The sequence below is a fragment of the Mesoplodon densirostris genome, chromosome 1, assembly GCF_025265405.1.
Source record: "Mesoplodon densirostris isolate mMesDen1 chromosome 1, mMesDen1 primary haplotype, whole genome shotgun sequence".
Classification (NCBI taxonomy): Eukaryota; Metazoa; Chordata; class Mammalia; order Artiodactyla; family Ziphiidae; genus Mesoplodon; species Mesoplodon densirostris.
In genome coordinates, this window is record NC_082661.1 from 187,017,822 (window position 1) to 187,040,468 (window position 22,647).

Consider the following 22,647-nt stretch of genomic DNA (forward strand, 5'->3'; position numbering starts at 1 on the left):
TTGCTGCATCCCATAAGTTTTGTGTCGTCGTGTCTCCATTGTCATTTCTTTCTAGGTATTTTGTAATTTCCTCTTTGATTTCTTCAGTGATCACTTCGTTATTAAGTAGTGTATTGTTTAGCCTCCATGTGTTTCTATTTTTTACAGCTCTTTTCCTGTAATTGATGTCTAGTCTCATAGCACTGTGGTCGGAAAAGATACTTGATACAATTTCAATTTTCTTAAATTTACCAAGGCTTGATTTGTGACCCAAGATATGATCTATCCTGGAGAATGTTCCATGAGCACTTGAGAAACATGTGTATTCTGTTGTTTTTGGATGGAATGTCCTATAAATATCGATTAAGTCCATCTTGTTTAATGTATCATTTAAAGCTTGTGTTTCCTCATTTATTTTCATTTTGGATGATCTGTCCATTGGTGAAAGTGGGGTGTTAAAGTCCCCTACTATGAGTGTGTTACTGTCAATTTCTCCTTTTATGGCTGTTAGTATTTGCCTTATGTATTGAGGTGCTCCTATGTTGGGTGCATAAATATTTACAATTGTTATATCTTCTGCTTGGATCGATCCCTTGATCATTATGTAGTGTCCTTCTTTGTCTCTTCTAGTAGTCTTTATTTTAAAGTCTATTTTGTCTGATATGAGAATTGCTACTCCAGCTTTCTTTTGGTTTCCATTTGCATGGAATATCTTTTTCCATCCCCTTACTTTCAGTCTGTATGTGTCTCTAGGTCTGAAGGGGGTCTCTTGTAGACAGCATATATATGGGTCTTGTTTTTGTATCCATTCAGCCAATCTGTGTCTTTTGGTGGGAGCATTTAGTCCATTTACATTTAAGGTAATTATCGATATGTATGTTCCTATTCCCATTTTCTTAATTGTTTTGGGTTCGTTATTGTAGGTCTTTTCCTTCTGTTGTGTTTCTTGCCTAGAGAAATTCCTTTAGCATTTGTTGTAAAGCTGGTTTGGTGGTGCTGAACTCTCTCAGCTTTTGCTTGTCTGTAAAGGTTTTAATTTCTCCATGAAATCTGAATGAGATCCTTGCTGGGTAGAGTAATCTTGGTTGCAGGTTTTTCTCCTTCATCACTTTAATTATGTCCTGCCACTCCCTTCTGGCTTGTAGAGTTTCTGCTGAGAGATCAGCTGTTATCCTGATGGGGATTCCCTTGTGTGTTATTTGTTGTTTTTGCCTTGGTGCTTTTAATATGTTTTCTTTGTGTTTAATTTTTTTTTTTTTTTTTGCTGTACGCGGGCCTCTCACTGCTGTGGCCTCTCCCGTTGCGGAGCACAGGCTCCGGACACACAGGCTCCGCGGCCATGGCTCGCGGGCCAAGCCGCTCCGCGGCATGCGGGATCCTCCGGGATCGGGGCACGAACCCGTGTCCCCTGCATCGGCAGGCGGACTCCCAACCACTGCACCACCAGGGAAGCCCCGTGTTTAATTTTTGAGAGTTTGATTAGTATGTGTCTTGGCGTATTTCTCCTTGGATTTATTCTGTATGGGACTCTCTGTGCCTCCTGGGCTTGATTAACTATTTCCTTTCCCATATTAGGAAAGTTTTCAACTATAATCTCTTCAAATATTTTCTCAGTCCCTTTCTTTTTCTCTTCTTCTTCTGGAACCCCTATAATTCGAATGTTGGTGCGTTTAATGTTGTCCCAGAGGTCTCTGAGACTGTCCTCTGTTCTTTTCATTCTTTTTTCTTTATTTTGCTCTGCAGCAGTTATTTCCACTATTTTATCTTCCACCTCACTTATCCGTTCTTCTGCCTCAGTTATTCTGCTATTGATCCCATCTAGAGTATTTGTTATTTCATTTATTGTGTTTTTAATCGATGCTTGATTCATCTTTAGTTCTTCTAGGTCCTTGTTAACTGTTTCTTGCATTTTGTCTATTCTATTTCCAAGATTTTGGATCTGGGAAATAGAATCTTGGATCAGCTTTACCATCATTATTCTGAATTCTTTTTCAGATAGACTGCCTATTACCTCTTCATTTGTTAGGTCTGGTGGGTTTTTATCTTGCTCCTTCTCCTGCTGTGTGTTTTTCTGTCTTCTCATTTTGCTTATGTTACCGTGTTTGGGGTCTCCTTTTTGCAGGCTGCAGGTTCGTAGTTCCCGTTGTTTTTGGTGTCTGTCCCCAGTGGCTAAGGTTGGTTTAGTGGGTTGTGTAGGCTTCCTGGTGGAGGGGACTAGTGCCTGTGTTCTGGTGGATGAGCCTGGATCTTGTCTTTCTGGTGGGCAGGTCCACGTCTGGTGGTGTGTTTTGGGGTGTCTGCGGACTTTTTATGATTTTAGGCCACCTCTCTGCTAATGGGTGGCGTTGTGTTCCTGTCTTGCTAGTTGTTTGGCATAGGGTGTCCAGCACTGTAGCTTGCTGGTCGTTGAGTGAAGCTGGGTGCTGGTGTTGAGATGGAGATCTCTGGAAGATTTTCGCCGTTTGATATTATGTGGAGCTGGGAGTTCTCTTGTGGACCAGTGTCCTGAAGTTGGCTCTCCCACCTCAGAGGCACAGCACTGACTCCTGGCTCCTCAATTTGGGATGATGTGTTGTCTATTCATGTATTCCACAGATGCAGGGTACATGAAGTTGATTGTGGAGCTTTAATCCGCTGCTTCTGAGGCTGCTGGGAGAGGTTTCCCTTTCTCTTCTTTGTTCTCACAGCTCCTGGGTCTCAGGTTTGGATTTGGCCCCGCCTCTGCGTGTAGGTCGCCGGAGGGCGTCTGTTCTTCGCTCAGACAGGACAGGGTTAAAGGAGCAGCCACTTTGGGGACTCTGGCTCACTCAGGCCGGGCGGGAGGGAGGGGCACGGAGTGCGGGGCGAGCCTGCAGCAGCAGAGGTCGGCGTGACGTTGCACCAGCCCGAGGCGTGCTGTGCGTTCTCCCAGGGAAGCCGCCCCTGGATCCCGGGACCCAGCAGTGGCGGGCTGCACAGGCTCCCGGAAGGGCGGTGTGGACAGTGACCTGCGCTCCCACACAGGCTTCTTGGCGGCGGCAGCAGCAGACCCAGCGTCCCACGCCTGTCTCTGGGCTCCGCGCTTTCAGCCGTGACTCACGCCCGTCTGTGGAGCCCCTTTAAGCAGCGCTCTTAATCCCCTCTCCTCGCGCACCAGGAAACCAAGAGGGAAGAAAAAGTCTCTTCCCTCTTCGGCAGCTCCAGAGTTTTCCCGGGCTCCCTCCCGGCTAGCTGTGGCACATTAGCCCCCTTCAGGCTGAGTTCTCGCCGCCAGCCCCAGTCCTCTCCCTGCGCTCTGTCCGAAGCCCGAGCCTCAGCTTCCAGCGCCGCCCGCCCCGGCGGGCGAGCAGACAAGCCTCTCGGGCTGGTGAGTGCCGCTCGGCACCGCTCCTCTATGCGGGAATCTCTCCGCTTTGCCCTACCCAGGTATATGGGGAGTTTCTTGCCTTTTGGGAGGTGTGGGGTCTTCTGCCAGCGTTCAGTAGGTGTTCTGTTGAAGTTGTTCCACGTGTAGCTGTATTTCTGGTGTATCCGTGGGGAGGAAGGTGATCTCCACGTCTTACTCTTCCGCCATCTTACCCGGAACCAATGTTGAGCATCTTTTCATGTGATTTTGGCCATATGTATGTCTTCTTTGAGGAAATGTCTATTTAGATCTTCTGCCCATTTTTCTATTGGGTTGTTTGTTTTTTTAACATTGAGGTGCTTGAGCCGTTTGTATATTTTGGAGATTAACCCTCTGTCGGTCACTTTGTTTGCAAATATTTTCCCCCATTCTGTGGCTTGTCTTTTCATTTTGTTTATGGTTTCCTTTGCTGGGCAAAATCTTTTAAGTTGAGTATGAGTATGATGTTGGCTGTGGGTTTGTCATATATGGCCTTTATTATGTTGAGGTATGTTCCCTCTATGCCCATGCTCTAGAGAATTTTTATCATAAATTGGTGATGAATTTTCTGCATCTATTGAAATGATATGGTTTTTATTCTTCAATGTGTTAATGTGGTGTATCACAGTTATTGATTTGCAGATATTGAAAAATCTTGCATCCCTGGGATTAATCCCACTTGATCATGGTGTCTGACCCTGTTAATGTATGTATTGTTAGCCTTAAGTATAGATTAGAATTTTAACCCTTAAAAACCTTAATCTCTAGTGAAAACTGACAAACAGCAAGTAATTATGAACTGTTTGTCATACCAGCATTTCCTGATTAGAATATGCCATAACCTCTAGAAACATACTATTGCCTCATAGCATAATTTCTTTCCTTAATGTAGTACAAGACATGTGTCTAATAAACCCAACATCTTTAGCTTCTTTCTTGTAAGGAGACAAAAGTAGGTAATATTAGATCTATTTAGCAATTAATGTCCAATATTTTATCTTATTTGAAATGTCCTGGATATTTAATGAATTCCCATTATTTAACTTAGCAAAATTCAAGTTAACAAAACATGTGGAGAAACTATTCTAGATAGATGTACCCAAAACATAATTTTTCCTAAAGAGTTCACCTAAAAACTCATGTCATTTACCTTTATAACTTATGAAAATCATATCAAGTTAATTCTTTTTTCTTGCTGACAAGCTCTCCAACAGAAATAACATGAACTTATTTATCTTCAGTAAACCTAGGTACAATAAAAGACATGTCTATATTGATTAAACCAACAAGCTTAGGCTAGCTTTAATACCAGATATTAATTTAATATTGAATATTTTCTAGATCACATGAGCTTGAATTTCATGCTGGCCATTTTAATTTTTAGAAATATTTATTTTGCAAGTGTTTACTTTCAAGTCAGTTAAATAGAACTATTTTATAAATTTATTTTTTTTTAATTTTTTAAATTTTTTTATTTTTTGCTTTATAACAAATTTAATCAGTTATACATATACATATGTTCCCATATCCCCTCCCTTTTGCGTCTCCCTTCCACCCTCCTTATCCCACCCCTCCAGGCGGTCACAAAGCACCGATCTGATCTCCCTGTGCTATGCGGCTGCTTCCCACTAGCTATCTACCTTACGTTTGGTAGTGTATATATGTCCATGCCGCTCTTTCACTTTGTCACAGCTTACCCTTCCCCCTCCCCATATCCTCAAGTCCATTCTCTAGTAGGTCTTTGTCTTTATTCCTGTCTTACCCCTATGTTCTTCATGACAATTTTGATGATATTATCTGGAGGTAGAGACATGTCATATGTATAATGTTTTAACTTGATTAATCTAACTGTTGCTGGTCCAGTATCTCAGTGCAATTTTTTTCCAGCCTTTTATATATATACACAGAACTAGGGTAAATAGAGTGGACTTGTTTGGGGCCCTTTAATGTTGGGGTACTGTAGGAGGTCCTTTGGCCCCTCCAACCTTAGGTAGTATTGTATCAAAACCTTTCATTTTAATCCCATTAACATCTGTTTTATTTATCCCATTTCTTAATAACAATCTATAGATTTCTTTATTTTTTTTTGGATGAGCCCTTTAAATTTCTACCTTGTTGGGAAAAATTCTCTAGACATTAATTTTTTTTATTTCCCTATTAATTAACCTAATTAACATTATCCTTATATTTTTATTAGCATCTGTAAGACCCATTGAGGGGACGCAGAGACCACAAATAAGGCTTACCATACCATGTTTGTTTGTTTGTTTTAAACTAATGGAGTTCCTAGGTTAACCATTATATATATATATTTTTTCCATCTTTGTTTTTTTCCCCATAGGCACCAATAAAACAGCTGTTCATAATGAGAGCTCTCTAAAATTTTACCAATTTAAAAGTTTCTCCAATTTAAAGGATCCATCATCTGGCCATTAATGAGATATACCTTAATCGTGACTCAAACCAATAAGGTGCAAGAGGCATGCCCACAAGAGAGTATGAAGGATGCCTCCTAAACAGGATCCAGAAAGTTTACTCCAAAAAATGGTCTAAGAAATTAAAGGCCTCCATTGTACAGGCTGACTCAATCAATGTTAAGATGGCAAAACACCCCTGAGAGTTGGCACAGTTAGACAAAAGATTGCTCAGAATCCCACTCTAAGAGATTGACTGCCAAATGTACACCATATGTGTACACCGTATGTCTCTTCAGAATGGCAGAGACCAAGTTCTCAAAACCCATACATACACACAGATACACACACAACACCTAGGAAGATCAGGTGGAACATTTATATCTCAAAGGGACAGGGAGAGAAATGCAAGTTCCTCCTAGAATGGCTTTTGTTTCTTTAAGGGCAGAATTCTGAAAAGATGTTTTATCAAGCCAGCTGTCTCTAACTTAACTGCATACACAATAAAAGAGCCCCATCTTAGTCATTTTCGGGGTGAGATTTCCTTCAATTCCCAATTAAGTAAGTGCATGTAAATCTTGTATGTACATAAACCCGGCTGGGGATTAGTTGGAGCTGGCAATCTGCCATTCCTTTCTTTTGTTTTGAAAGCTTTGTTCCTCATTCTGAGGTGGGTTTGTTGAGATAAAATCGCTGGTGATGATTGTGTAGTGGGCCAATATGCTGTTTGTGAGCTTTACTCCTATAGGTTTTACCCCAGACTCCTTTCAGTCCTCCTACAAGTCTTGGTTTCTCCCCTCAGTAGCCTAAGACTTAGGTGCTTGGATCACAGAGTGGCCAGTTCTTATGTGTGTTACTGGCAGAGCAAGTTTTAATTAAAATGAGTGGATTTCCATATAAGGATGGCTTCCATATAAGTCCTGTATGAGGGCTTGCCTCCACCACTCCCGCAAATTTCTCAGTTGCCTGAGAAAGTCATTGCCAGCTGGGAGGAGACATCACTTCTTTGAAGCTGAAAGCTCCCATGAGGTATACTGACTTTTACTTTAACAAACTCTATTCAAAGAAAAACAACAGGCCAGTCTTCCTCCTAATTACCCAGTCTAACCTTACTCAGTCTTTCAACTGAGCACAGTCTTCCCAGTGTTTCAACTGAGGATAACCCACTCAGTGTCTTAAATGAGCAAAAATCTTCCCCGTGTTTATCAACTGAGGATAACCCAGGTACCTCTTCTTGAAACCAAGTTTCAAGGATAACCTGCTCTTCCAGAGAGGAGTTTAACACCACTGAATAAAACTTAGGATCATCAGCCAGTACCAGGAGATTTGAGAACCAAGAGAGAGACACCCAAATTCATCTGGACTCTCCAAGGTGGCAGATGGGCCCAGAGGCTTCTTCTGGTACCAGGCTATGGATCCTCATAGAGTTCAGGTGAAGGAGAGAAGTCTGCTCTGGGTCCCTTTATTGGTCACCACAACTGTTGACTGAAAAAAACTGCACAATGTAAAAGATGAGAATTATGTTCTATTTGGCAGACTTGCTGAGGTCTTAAGGGAGACAGGCTCTCAGAGAGCTCTGAGGGACTGTTCTGAAGAGGGAAGAGATGAACCAGGATATATAAGATTTTTTGCAACAAAAACCAGGTAGTCAGAACATCAGAAGATAACTGTTAATTATAGAAAAAAACAAGCATCTCAAATTAATGAATTTAGCACTTTTCTACATATGGAAGAGTCTGGGCTCACTGACATGCAACTTAACTATCTAGGACCAGTATCCTGCTTTTTTCCATCCTGAATCTCCTGAGTGTGCAGAGTCAGGGGTGGCTACAGTGGCTGATGGCTTGAGGGCTGCAACATCTTTTGCATACTGGTATGGCAGGTGACTTTCTTTGTCCACAGTATGTATGATCTTTTACTAAGTATGATTATTTTAAGAAATTCAAACTAGTTACAAAAGATTACAATTTAGAAAATTAAAACCCCCTTACTCCCAACCCTCAGAGAAAATCATTGTTAATAAATGTTTTGTTGAAAATATAACTGTACATATGTATATATTTTAATCTACAAATATAAAAAGAAATCACCCTATGTATACAGCTGTATATCATTTTACACATAATGTACCACATCCAGTGAAATTTAATAAAGAAAGAGCTAGAAGCTTTAGAGAACAAACAGAGATGAACAATACAATAACTGACATGAAAAATACACTGAAAGGAATCAATAGCAGAATACATGAGACAGAAGAATAGATAAGTGAGGTGGAAGACAGAGTAGTGGATATCACTGCTGCAGAACAGAATAAAGGAAGAAGAATGAAAAGAAATGAGGACAGTCTAAAAGGTGCCTTGGGACAACATTAAACACACCAACATTTACATTATAGGGGTTCCAGAAGGAGAAGAGAGAAAGGGCTTGAGAAAATATTTCAAGAGATAATAGACAAAAACTTCCCTAACTTAAGAAAGGAAACACTCAAGTCCAGGAAGTACAGAGTCCCATACAGGATAAACCCAAGGAGGAACACACAGAGAAACATATTAATCAAACTGACAAATTTAAGACACAGAGAAAATATTGAAATCAACAAGGAAAAAGCAACAAATAACATACAAGGGAATCCCCATAAGATTATCAGCTGATTTTTCAGCAGAAATTCTGCAGGCCAGATGGGAATGGCATGATATATTTAAAATGATGAAAGGGAAAAACCTAAGCCAAGAATACTCTACCCAGCAAGGCTCTCATTCATCTTTGACAAAAGCTTTTCAGACAAGCAAAAGCTAAGAGAATTCAGCACCACCAAACCAGCTTTACAACAAATGCTAAAGGAACTTCTCTAGACAGAAATGAAAAGGCCACAACTAGAAATGAGAAAATTACAAATGGGAAAGCTCACTGGTAAAGGCAAACATACAGTAAATGTAGGAAATCATCCACACACATATATGATATCAAAACCAGCAAACATGAGAAGAGGAGATTACAAATGCAGGATATTGGAAATGCATTTAAAGTTAAGAGACCAGCAACTTAAAACAATCTTGTATATATATAGACTGCTATATCAAAACCTCATGGTAACTGCAAACCAAAAATCTACAATAGACAAACACACACGAAGGAAAAAGGAGTCCAAACACAACACTAGAGTTAGTCATCAAATCACAAGAGAAGAGAACAAAAGATGAAGGGAAGACAAGAGACTTACAAAAACAAATCCCAAACAGTTAACAAGATGGCAATATGAACATACATATCAATAATTACCTTAACTGTAAATGGATTAAATTCTCCAACCAAAAGACACAGACTGGCTAAATGGATACAAAAAAAAGATCCATATATATGCTGTCTACAAGAGACCCACTTCAGATCTAGGGACATGTACAGATTGAAAGTGAGGGGATGGAAAAAGATATTCCATGCAAATGGAAATCAAAAGAAGGCTGGAATAGCAATACTCATATCAGACAAAATAGGGTTTAAACTAAAGTCTGTTACAAGAGACAGAGAAGGACACTACATAATGATTAAGGGATCAATTCAAGAAGATATAACAATTGTAAATATATATGTACCCAACATAGGAGCACCTGAATATATAAGGTGAATGCTAACAGTCATAAAAGAAGAAATCAACAGTAACACAATAATAGTGGGGGACTTTAACACCCCACTTTCATGAATGGACAGATCATCCAGACAGCACATCAATAAGGAAACACGGCCTTAAATGATACATTAGACTAGATGGACTTAATTGACATTATAGAGCATTCCATCTGAAAGCAGCAGAATACACATTCTTCTCAAGTGCACATAGAACATTCTCCAGGAGAGATCATATGCTGGGCCACAAAGCAAGCCTTGGTAAATTTAAGAAAATTAAAATCATGTCAAGCATCTTCTCTGACCACAATGCTATGAGATTAGAAGTCAGATACAAGAAAAAAACAAAACACTGTAAAAAAACCACAAACATATGGAGGCTAAGCAATATGTTGCTAAACAACCAATGGATCACTGAAGAAATCAAAGAGGAAATCAAAAAATACCTAGAGACAAATAAAAATAAAAACACAACAATCCAAAACCTATGGGACACAGCAAAAGCAGTTCTAATAGGGAAGTTTAAAGCAATATAATCTTACCTCAGGAAACAAAATCTCAAACAACCTAACATTATGCCTAAAGCAACTAGAGAAAGAAGAACAAACAAAACCCAAAGTTAGTAGAAGAAATGAAATCATAAACATCAGAGCAGAAATAGATGAAATAGAGATGAAAACAATAGAAAAGGTCAATGAAAGAAAAACCTGGTTCTTTGAATAGATAAGCCACACTGATAAACCTTTAGCCAGACTCATCAAGCAAAAACAGGGAGAGAGCTCAAATCAATAAGTTTAGAAATGAAAAAGGAGAAGTTACAGCAGACACCCCAGAAATACAAAGAATCATAAGAGACTACTACAAGCAACTATATGCCATTAAAGTGGACAACCTACAAAAAATGGATAAATTCTTAGAAAAGTACAGTCTTCCAAGACTGAACCAGGAAGACATAGTAACTATGAACAGACCTATCACAAGTACTGAAATTGAAACTGTGTTTAGAAACTCCTAACAAACAAAAGTCCAGGACCAGATGGCTTCACAGGAAAATTCTATTAAACATGTAGAGAAGAGTTAACACCGATCCTTCTGAAACTATTCCAAAAAATTGGAGAGAAAGCAACCCTCCCAAACTCATTCGATGAAGCCACCATCACTCTGATAACAAACGTAGATAAAGATAATGCAAAAAAAAGAAAATAACTAATGAACATAGATGCAAAAATCCTCAACAAAATACTGGCAAACCGAACCCAACAATACATTAACAGGATCACACACCATGATCAAGTGGGATTTATCCAACAGTTGCAAGGATTTTTCAGTATCTGCAAATCAATGAGTGTGATACAACACATTAACACACTGAAGAATAAAATCCATATCATCATTTCAATAGATGCAGAAAATTCATCACCAATTTATGATAAAAACTCTCTAGAACATGGGCATAGAGGGAACCTACCTCAACATAATAAAGGCCATATATGACAAACCCAAAGCTAACATCATACTCAATGGTGAAAAGCTGAAAGCATTTACTCTAAGATCAGGCACGAGACAAGGATGTCCATTCTCACCACTCTTATTCAACATTGTTTTGGAATTCCTAGCCACAGCAATCAGAGAAGAAAAAGAAATAAAAGGAATCCAAATTGGAAAAGAAAAAGTAAAATGGTCACTGTTTGCAGATGACATGATAGTATGCATAGAAAATCCTAAAGATGCTACCAGAAAGCTACTAGAGCTCAACAATGAATTTGGTAAAGTGGCAGGATACAAAATTAATGCACAGAAATCTCTTGCATTTTTATACACTAACAACAAAAGATCACAAGGAGAAATTAAGGAAACAATCCCATTTACCATTGCATCAAAAAGAATAAAATACATAGGAATAAACCTACCTAAGCAGGAAAAAGACCTGTACTCTGAAAACTATAAAATGCTGATGAGAGAAATTGAAGATGACACAAACAGATGGAAAGATATACCATGTTCTTGGATTGGAAGAATCAATATTGTCAAAATGACTATGCTATCCAAGGAAATGTACAGATTCAATGCAATCCCTATTTAATTACCAATGGCATTTTTCACAGAACTAGAACAAAAAATTTTAAAATTTGTATGGAAACACAAAAGACCCTGAATAGCCAAAGCAATCCTGAGAAAGGAAAATGGAACTGAAGGAATCAGACTCCCTGACTTCAGACTATTCTACAAAGCTACAGTAATCAAAACAGTATAGTACTGACACAAAAACAGACACATAGATCAATGGAACAGAATAGAGCCCAGAAATGAACCCACACTTATATGGTCAGTTAATCTATGACAAAGGAGGCAAGAATATACAATGGAAAAAACACTCTCTTCAAGAAGTGGTGCTGGGAAACCTGGACAGCTACATGTAAAAGGATGAAACTAGAATGTTCTCTAACACCATACACAAAAATAAATGCAAAATGGATTAAAGACCTAAATGTAAGGCCAGATACTATAAAACTCTTAGAGGAAAACATAGGCAGAACACTCTTTGACATAAATCGCAGCAATATCTTTCTGGACCCACCTCCTCGAGTAATGAAAATAAAAACAAAAGTAAAAAAATGAGACCTAATAAAACTTAAAAGCTTTTGCCCAGCAAAGGAAACCATAAACAAAATGAAAAGACAAGCCACAGAATGGGGGAAAATATTTGCAAACAAAGTGACTGACAAAGGATTAATTTACAAAATATACAAACAGCTCAAGCAGCTCAATATCAAAAAAAAACCAAACAACCCAATAAAAAATGGGCAGAAGATATAAATAGACATTTCCTTAAAGAAGACATACAGATGGCCAAAATCACATGAAAAGATGCTCAACATTGCTAATTATTAGAGAAATTCAAATCCAAACTACAATTAGGTATCACCTCACACTGGTCAGAGTGGCCATCATCAAAAAATCTGCAAACAATAAATGCTGGAGAGGGTGTGGAGAAATGGAAAAACTCCTACATTGCTGGTAGGAATGTACATTGGTACAGCCACTATGGAGAACAGTACGGAGGTTCCTTTAAAAACTCTAAATGGAGCCACCATATGAACCAGCAATCCCACTCCTGGGCATACACCTGGAGAAAACCATAATTCGAAGAAATACGTGCACCCCAATGTTCACTGCAGCACTATTTACAATAGCCAAGATACGCAAGCAACCTAAGTGTCCACTGACAGAAGAATTGGTAAAGAAGATGTGGTATGTATATGCAATGGAATATTACTCAGCCATAAAAAGAATGAAATAATGCCATTTGCAGCAACATGATGGGCCTAGAGATTATCATACTAAGTGAAGTAAGTCAAAGACAATTAACATATGATATCACTTATATGTGGAATATAAAAAATGATACAAATGAACTTATTTACAAAACAGACACAGACTCACAGACACAGAAAACAAACTTATGGTTACCAAAGGGGAAAGGTGGGGGGAAGGATAAATTATGAGTTTGGAATTAACATATACACACTACTATATATAAAATAATCAACAACGACCTACTGTATAACACAGGGAACTCTATTAAATATTCTGTAATAATCTATTTTGGAAAAGAATCTGAAAAAGAATTGATATATGTATAACTGAATCATTTTGCCATACTCCTGAAATGAACACAACATTGTAAATCAACTATACTCTAATATAAAATAAATATTTATACTCTAATATAAAATAAAAATTAAAAAAGATTAAAATTTTAATATGTAATTAAGACTACTAAAGATAAGGGGAACCTTTATGGAAATACATTTTGTTAAGTGGAAAGAAGGATTTTATCCTAGAGCTGTTTATTTCTGGATGGGAAAATAAGGGACAAACTAATATGGATACAGAACACTGTGGAAGGTTTGTAAAAAGCGAAACCTGAAAAAGAATTTTGTACATGGTCAGGCTTGAATTATATAGATTAAATTTAACTAGGTAAATGGATTTTTTAAAAATTAAAAGTAGGCTGGTGCAGGACTGGATGTGGTTCTTCTCTCTGTTAAGAGAAGAAAGTATTCTTGAAATACTGCTTGTGACAATAGATTGTGTGAGTTTCTTTGCCTTTAAGTGATCAATATCTGTTTTTGAAATATTTTGTCACTTTGGTTAAGTGAATAAGTCTTTCACAGTGACCTATGATCCTATTTGATTGTTTTGAAATTTTTTTGATATTTTTGACAAACTTCCCAAATGTCAAATTCTAACTTAAGTTCTTTTTTTTTTTTTGCGGTATGCGGGCCTCTCACTGTTGTGGCCTCCCCCGTTGCGGAGCACAGGCTCCGGATGCGCAGGCTCCGGACGCGCAGGCTCAGCGGCCATGGCTCACGGGCCCAGCCGCTCCGCGGCATATGGGATCCTCCCAGACCGGGGCACGAACCCGTATCCCCTGCATCGGCAGGCGGACTCTCAACCACTTGCGCCACCAGGGAGGCCCTAACTTAAGTTCTTTTGACCTGCAGCTAACTGGGGTGTTTCAAAGAAATCCCTAGAGATCTCAGAGAGGAGATTAGGCTTATTTGGTATGTAAAATTACTTGAGAAGCATTGTCAAGTGTTTGAAGATAAATCTTAGGTTCTATTGTATGGGTAAATTTCATTAATATATATTCCAAAGTTTATGTGGAATTCCTAAAAATCTGGTATGCCCTGGTATAAATGTTAGTCATAATTCCAGGTATTCTTAAAATGTTGTATGTCACAGAAATATCAAGTTTTTTGTCAATTGCATTTTTTTAAAATTTATGTTTTATACAGCAGGTTCTTATTATTTATACATATTAGTGTATATATGTCAATCCCAATCTCCCAATTCATCCCACCACCACCCCCCATCAGTTGCATTGTAATCAGATTTTTTTTTTTTTTTTTTTGCAGTACGCGGGCCTCTCACTGTTGTGGCCTCTCCCGTTGCAGAGCACAGGCTCTGGACGCGCAGCCTCAGCGGCCATGGCTCACGGGCCCAGCTGCTCCGCGGCATGTGGGATCTTCCCAGACCGGGGCACGAACCTGTGTCCCCTGCATCAGCAGGCGGACTCTCAACCACTGTGCCACCAGGGAAGCCCTGTAATCAGATTTTTAACCATACAATTTTAAGTCTTGTCATTTATAAATAATCATTGCTTTATTCTGATGTTTTTATGAAATGCAGGTCTTCAAGAAGATTCATAAAAAGGACTTTTTGGCAAATTAAGTTTCTGATAACTTTTAGATCATACCACTGAACTGGGTAAGAAAGTACAGAACTCTAATGAAAAGCCTGATGACCACATTCAGAGTAACAAGAATTAATTACATTGGACTGAATGAACTGATAAATATGACTTTATGACTTTAAAAGCCAGTATATATATTAAAAAATTTTTGTTTTCCAGAAAAACCTTTCCTCTTATGCTATGACCTACAACAAGTTGATAAAGTGTACCTTTGTAAACAAAGATGAAATATTTATCTTTTTCTATCTGATCCTTCCAGAATTTGGCTTCTCTAGCTGGCTCCACTGTGGACTTAATGGCTTATTTCAACCAGATTACAACTATTTATATTAGTGATTGTTGTAATTTGTTCTCTTTGTTTTCAAGTTATTTATGCTTTGTGTCTCTCTCTGCTGTACCATGACCTTATTAATGTTACTAGCTATATTACTTACCCTATTTTGTAAGATTGTCTCTTGCATTAACCAGTGTGTAACCAACCCTCTGACAAAATTAATGATGGCTAAAATCTTGAAGCAATTGATAATATATATATAACTCTATATATATAACTCTACATAGAATAATTAGCACAACTCTAGATATGGGAAGAAGCAACAAGGGAAAACATTTCCTGGATCATAATATACTAGTATGACAGGTGATCCAGAGAATTTTAGATTGGCAACGGGGCCTAATCCAAAAATTAACACATTTAGTGACCTATCAACAGAATCTTTGCCTGATCTAGGAGTGAGTCTTCTTTTCACCATGGGATAAAATTGGTCATGAAATCCCTCCCAAACATTGGTTAAATTTATGACCAAGAGGAGGCACAGTGGAGGAAGAAAGTCACTTGCCATATCAGTAAACAAAGGATGTTGCAGCCCTCAAGCCATAGCCTCTGCAACCACCCCTGACTGTGCACCCTGAGGGGATTCAGGATGAAAAAAAGCAGGATACTGACTCTAGATAGTTAAGGGGTATATCAATGAGCCCAGACTCTTGCATCTTCCCATATACAGAAAAGTGCTAAATTCATTAACTTGAGATGCTTGGTTTTTCTGTAATGAACAGTAATCTTTTGATGTCCTGAGTACCTGGATTTTTGCTGCAAATAGTCCTAATACATCCTGGCTCCTCCCTTCCCTCTTCAGAACAGTCCCTCAGAGCTGAGAGCGTGTCTCCTGGGCTGTAGTCCTCAGCAAGTCTGCCAAATAAAATATAATTCTCAACTTTTAGATTGTGCAGTTCTTTTTATCTTTCAGTTTACAATATTAAAATTCAAACATGGGATATCATGCATTTTTATATGTTCTACATTTTTACTTTTAAATATTATTTCAGTAGGTTCTAAAGACAAATTAGAATGTTAAGAGAATAATTTTCAGTCTTCCAGCTGCTATAATAGATTTTCTTAACATTAATTTTCACACACAATTGCCTCTGTCATTTCAAAACAATATTTTAAAGTTGAAAAATAAATGCCAAAACAAAGATGTTGTCTTTGAGTAAGCAATATAGTTAAAAGAAAACATCTTTTTTTAAAGAAAAGATTTATAACACTTTGAGGGTATATATTCAGTTCCTCACTATTACCTAAAATGAGGAAATAAATAAAAGGAATCTATGCAGATAAGCTAGAAAACATGCATACATAGAGAAGTCACTCATCATGCCAATGTTAGAAAGAAAAACTGCCCCTGACAGCCAGTAGCTGGCCTGGTACTCATAGCTAGGTCTTGGTATTCTTTTGTTGGACATGCACCATTTCCCAGAGAGCTGACATCAGACATGGCAAAAACAAGACTATTGTGTAATCATGTCTAAAAACAGACAAAAACATAACTATTGTACAAACCATAAGAAAGATCAAATATCCCCATATTCCAGTGAATATGAGTGACTGCTACTTCTTTATTAAAGTCTTTAGCTTCATTTCATTCTTTCTACCTTCTCTACAAGGTTTATTAAGATATCCAATCATAGAAATTTTCTCCACTTCCTGACAGCATCCAAGCTAGAGCAAAATCCTGCTTTTATAAACCGTCCCCAAAGCACCTAACACAAAGCCCAGATCCTAAAATACGTCTTTCTCACCCTCTTGCTAAGCTGCCCCAGGGTTTGCCACGGGTGGGTTCTCCCTCACAGCAACAGCAATAAAATTGAGATTTGTTTCCTGGTGGTGTTTGGCTGGAGGGCGCTGACAAATGTCATTGGTTCTCTGAATGGGCAAATTTGTCTCATTATTGTAATTATATTCAATTCTTTCTGCAAAACATTTTTTCTATGACTTATCTGAGTACATGGATTTACAGTCTCTCCAATATCTAAACTGCCTAATATCTGTTGTATAAGTCAATATTTTTAAAAAATGAACCTCTACTTCAATGCTATAACAATATGCTTTAAGTCCACTATCTTTACCCTTTGCCATATTATTTTAAATTATTTCAATTTAATTTTTATACAAATTCTGTACACAAATTTCAGCTTCTACACTTCCCTTTCATGTTTCAGGATATAACAATAAACAGAATATTACAGAAAAGAGTAAAACATTTAAATTTATGGAGGGTAACTTTGAGCTTGGCTCCTATTCTACATGGTTGACTATTTTTCCTGTAGCACTGTGGTATTTTTGTTGTGGCCTCTCCGGTTGCGGAGCACAGGCTCTGGATGCGCAGGCTCAGCGGCCATGGCTCATGGGCCTAGCCACTCCAGGGCATGTGGGATCTTCCCGGACCAGGGCACGAACCCGTGTCCCCTGCATCGGCAGGTGGACTCTCAACCACTGCGCCACCAGGGAAGCCCAGCACTGTGATTTTTTTAATACATTCCTTCAGCTGCTTAGTCTATAAACATACAAGTTAGCCTTAGTTCCTTTCTTTCTCTTACTACTGATCACTTTTTCTTCCACTTCCCTCTCCCCTGGGCTGCACTACAGCCCAATTCCAATTTAACAGTAAATCCTTTACAGTATATGATGACCTGATAATTTATCTTCATCTCCATGTGCACTACCCCAGGTCAAATAATGTCCCTCTCTAACCTGCACTCTCACAAATGCCTCCTAATTTATTTTTCTGTTTCCAGAATTTCTGCTTCCCCAATGCACATTTTCTACTCAGTAGCTGGGATGAACTTTTATTTATTTATTTATTTTTGGCCATGATGTACGGCTTGTGGGATCTTAGTTTCCTGACCAGGGATTGAATTTGGGCCCCGGCAGTGGAAGCTTGGAGTCCTAACCACTGCACTGCCAGGAAATACCCTAGGGTGAATTTTTTTTTTTTTTTTCACGGTACGCAGGCCTCTCACTGTTGTGGCCTCTCCCGTTGTGGAGCACAGGCTCCGGACGCACAGGCTCCGGACGCACAGGCTCAGTGGCCATGGCTCACGGGCCCAGCCGCTCCGCGGCATGTGGGATCTTCCCAGACCGGGGGCACGAACCTGTGTCCCCTGCATCGGCAGGCGTGGACTCTCAACCATTGCGCCACCAGGGAAGCCCTCCCTGGGATGAACTTTTAAAAACATAAATCATATCATGTCACTTCCCTTCTTAAAACTTCCCAATGGTCTTTCAGTAAACTTTAAATTCAAACTCCTTATAATGGTTTACGTGGTCTGGCCTTGTCTGTCTCCTCTCATTTCCTAATCTTTTCATTTTGTCACTACTGGCTCCTCTTCACAACAACTCTTTCCTACCCCTTACCTAAAAGTCTGTCTCTTCCTAATCACTTTCAAATCCCTTATGCTATTTTTTTCATAGCTTCTGTCACTAACTGATATTACACCATTTATTTCTTTACTTGGCTAGTTCATCTTCCCAACCCATCAAATCTGAGGATAATGGAAAGAAACACTAAAAAACACAAATTCTAGGCACAGAGGTGACCAGACTTATTAATGCTAAAACTATGAATTCCCAACAGTGCAAACTCCAAGGCAATTCTGTTAAATAGAACACAATTTATAAGAAATATTAGAAAACACTGGGAACCAACTCCTACTCCTTTTCCTAAGCAGTCAATCTGCTGTTGCAGAATGGGACGGACATTCTAATAAAGTTCACCAAGATCCTTTCATGTAGATGGACAAAGACAGAGGCACGGGAGAATGACCTAGGGGGATTTGCCACCAAAAACTGAGGTGAGGGCCTCCCTGGTGGCGCAAGTGGTTGAGAGTCCGCCTGCCGATGCAGGGGATACGGGTTCGTGCCCCGGTCTGGGAGGATCCCATATGCCGCGGAGCGGCTGGGCCCGTGAGCCATGGCCGCTGAGCCTGCGCGTCCGGAGCCTGCGCGTCCGGAGCCTGTGCTCCGCAACGGGGGAGGCCACAACAGTGAGAGGCCCGCATACCGAAAAAAAAAAAAAACTGAGGTGATTCTCCTCTCTTCACCACAGCCAAAATAACAAGTTATTTAAAAATAAAATAGTAATAAACTCAGAATTTGTATGCTTTTTCAGTCAAGTCCCTTTATTTTCTAAGTAATAATTAGGTATTACCTGCACTATTTCCTTTATGGTGAGGTCTGTCTCCTTAATGGTGACACTCTTTCAAATTTCTAGCAAAGATCTGAGACCTTCTCTAAATTACTCACCCCATCCTAGTTTTATGAGGGGCAGAGAAAAAAATGCTGCTGCATTTAAAGTGTCCTGGTCTAATCACTACTTCTCCCTCTACAGATACCCTGCTTTCCTCTTTTTATAAAGTCATTCATCACCATGGATTCCAAATTCAAATTGTCCTTTCTCATTTTGAGCATAAAGAGGCCAAGATTCATCTATTCTCTAACAGACCTCTTACAAAATGATAAGATGAAAAAGAATTATCACAATGTAAGCCATAAAACCAAAGAACATAGTATGCTTTTACTGTTTGCCCTTGTCAAAACTTATCTAAATTAATCTAGAGGGAACAGAATAACATGGCCTTGCTGATTCATGCTGTCCAAGTAGCCAGTTCACCAGATTCATATGTTCCTCAAAAAAGACATGTTATCACCCAGAAATTGGCCCAAGAGCCCAACTAGTTTGCTAAGGTAGGATTATCTAAGATTCTTCGGCAAAGTGGATATCGGAAGTGAAGAGAATTGAAACATACTTAGAGTCCCTTTCCCTGAACAAGCTGGGGTCTGAAAGGAAAATGTTAATTTTCCATTGTTTACCAACAAGATGTGTGGTAAAATAGGCTTGCTGTGAGTGAAATAGGCTCACTTCAATGAGGGGGAACCATCCTTACACTGAAGGGAAAGTCTGGAGGCCACCCAAGCCAAAGGAAGCAATGGGGATTGATGCACTTGAAGGCAATTTACAAATACTGACCAATAGTCAAAGGGCGAGTGGATGTTAGTGTGCAACACATATAAGCACTCAAACAGAAAGCCATAGGCATGAGGACACTGCTCTAATTCAGCTCCTCCATTCCATTCCAAAGCAGAGCACCTGGAGTACAACCTGATAATGGAAGAGTTTAACTCATCCACAAGGCAGATGGAAAATATGGGTAGAAAGATATGGTGTATTGTATACTTGAAGAACAGCTGAGCAGAGAGAGAGAGAGTTGATTACAGGGGCAGCACTCTAACATATATGGAGAAAAAGTCAAAAATGCCTAAAATGACCTATCTCTCTTCATACCTTCAGGCTCTATGGATGACTGCAAGGGTAATGAAAACATTATTAATCAGGCCTTCATCCTAAATTCTAAGGATGACATTTTATTTGTTATTTTTTAATACATATTTAGTGGAGAATGATTGCTTTACAATGTTGTGTCAGTTTCTGTTGTACAACAAAGTGAGTCAGCTATATGAATACATATATCCCCATATCCCCTCCCTCTTGAGCCTCCCTCCCATCCTCTGTATCCCACCCCTCTAGGTCAACACAAAGCATCGAGCTGATCTCCCTGTGCTATGCAGCAGCATCCCACTAGCCATCCATTTTACATTTGGTAGTGTATATATGTCAATGCTACTCTCTCACCTTATCCCAGCTTCTCTCCACCCACCCCCCGTGTTCTCAAGTCCGTTCTCTACGTCTGTGTGTTTATTCTTGCCCTGCCACTAGGTTCATCAGCACCATTGTTTTAGATTCCATATATGTGCGTTAGCATACGGTATTTGTTTTTCCCTTTCTGACTTACTTCACTCTGTATGACAGATTCTAAATCCATCCACCTCATTACAAATAACTCAATTTCGTTCTTTTTATGGCTGAGTAATATTTAAGGATGACATTTTAACCTTGTTCAGTAAACTTGAATTTACCCTTGGACCATCCACCCTGAATACTTTAAGACAAATAGCAGTACTAGATAAATGTACTCACATTAAAGATCAGTCAAAGGAAGAGAGAAAGCAAGGGAGGAAGGAAGGAAGAAATGAAAAAATAAAGAACATGCACCTTTTGTACCTATGCAAAATTTCTCCAAAAAAAAAAAAAAAGGATTAGCCTAACTTTCAAAAGATAATTTTAAAGAGCATTCTTTTGCAGAAAACCCCACATTCTTATTATTAAAATAACTAGTTGTAAAAGCTAGTATTAAAAGAAGACTGTTTGGAATGAAGTAACATCACCAAAAATTTCAAAGATTCATTAGGTTTTGATGAAGAGAAATTAACAGTGATTCACATAGCTATTTAAGTTGCTTAATGAATAGATTCAGAATTAAAATTGGATTAGTAAGTTCCATTAAATATCATCTATTTCTATTCCAACAGAAGTTGGAGCTCATTGCTTAGATGTTTATCAAAATATTAAAAGTAAAAATTCTAGGTCACTGGGTAATACAGAATTTTCCATCCCTTTGATTTTATTATCTGTGCCTTAGGTACAAACAGGACTATTTATTATCAAGGTGGGAAATCTCACAGGGTGATCAAATTGAAGACTTTCCCTCAAGTATTGTTTATATTATATCATCTAGATGTATCTCTTCCAACCTTAGTTTTTTGATTACTTCTGTTCTTCTAAATTTGACTCATTTATCACTGTATTCACAAATTTTCCAATTTTTACATTTGTTTTTACTCTGCCTTCAGGGAATAGAGTTCTTTCCACTTTTAAGCTCATTTCTAAACAACAGCTATTGATTTTATGCAAAAATTAAAAGCAAACTAAATATTCATAATCAATAGTTTCAAACTATTTTGGTAGGGATCTCTTTCTTTCATTTATTAATAAATTTTATCTTTAGAGCAGTTTTAGGCTCACAGCAATGTTGAAATGAAAGTAGAGTTCCAATATACTCTGTATACTCACACACACAGCCACCTCCCCTATCAACATCCTGCCCCAGAACGGTACATTTGTTACATTCTGTGAACCTACACTGCCACAACATTATTATTGTATAATATTTTTAACTGAAAAATTTCTAAGAATTTCAGTGTTAATCTGTTTCTTCAGGCAGTTTAAATGGTGCTGTTTGAGAGAGAATAGATATGGTTTTAGAAGCTCTGAAAATACCTCTGATTCAGTGAGGCACAGTTTGCAAACCAGGGTTTTAAATAATACCAGGAAGTTTTAAAGCACTACTTACTGTATCAATTGGTCATCAGATAGTAAGAACTCAACAAAACAATTTCGTAAACTATTTTTTCTTTATGCATTCCATTTTTAATTTTTTTAAAGAATTCTTAAGAAATTAAGTTTGACAGATGAAAAGATGCTCAACATTGCTAATTATCAGAGAAATGAAAATGAAAGCTACAATGAGGTATCACCTCACACCAGTCAGAATGGCCATCATCAAAAAGTCTACAGATAATAAATGCTAGAGAGGGTGTGGAGAAAAAGGAACCCTCCTACACTGTGAGTGGGAAAGTAAATTGGTACAGTCACTATGGAGAGCAGTATGGAGGGTCCCTAAAAAGTAAAAATAGAGCTACCAGATGATCCAGCAATCCCACTCCTGGGCATATATCCAGAGAAAAACCTAATTTGAAAAAATGCATGCACTCCAACGTTCATTGCAGCACTATTTACAATAAGCAAGACATGGAAGCAACCTAAGTGTCCATC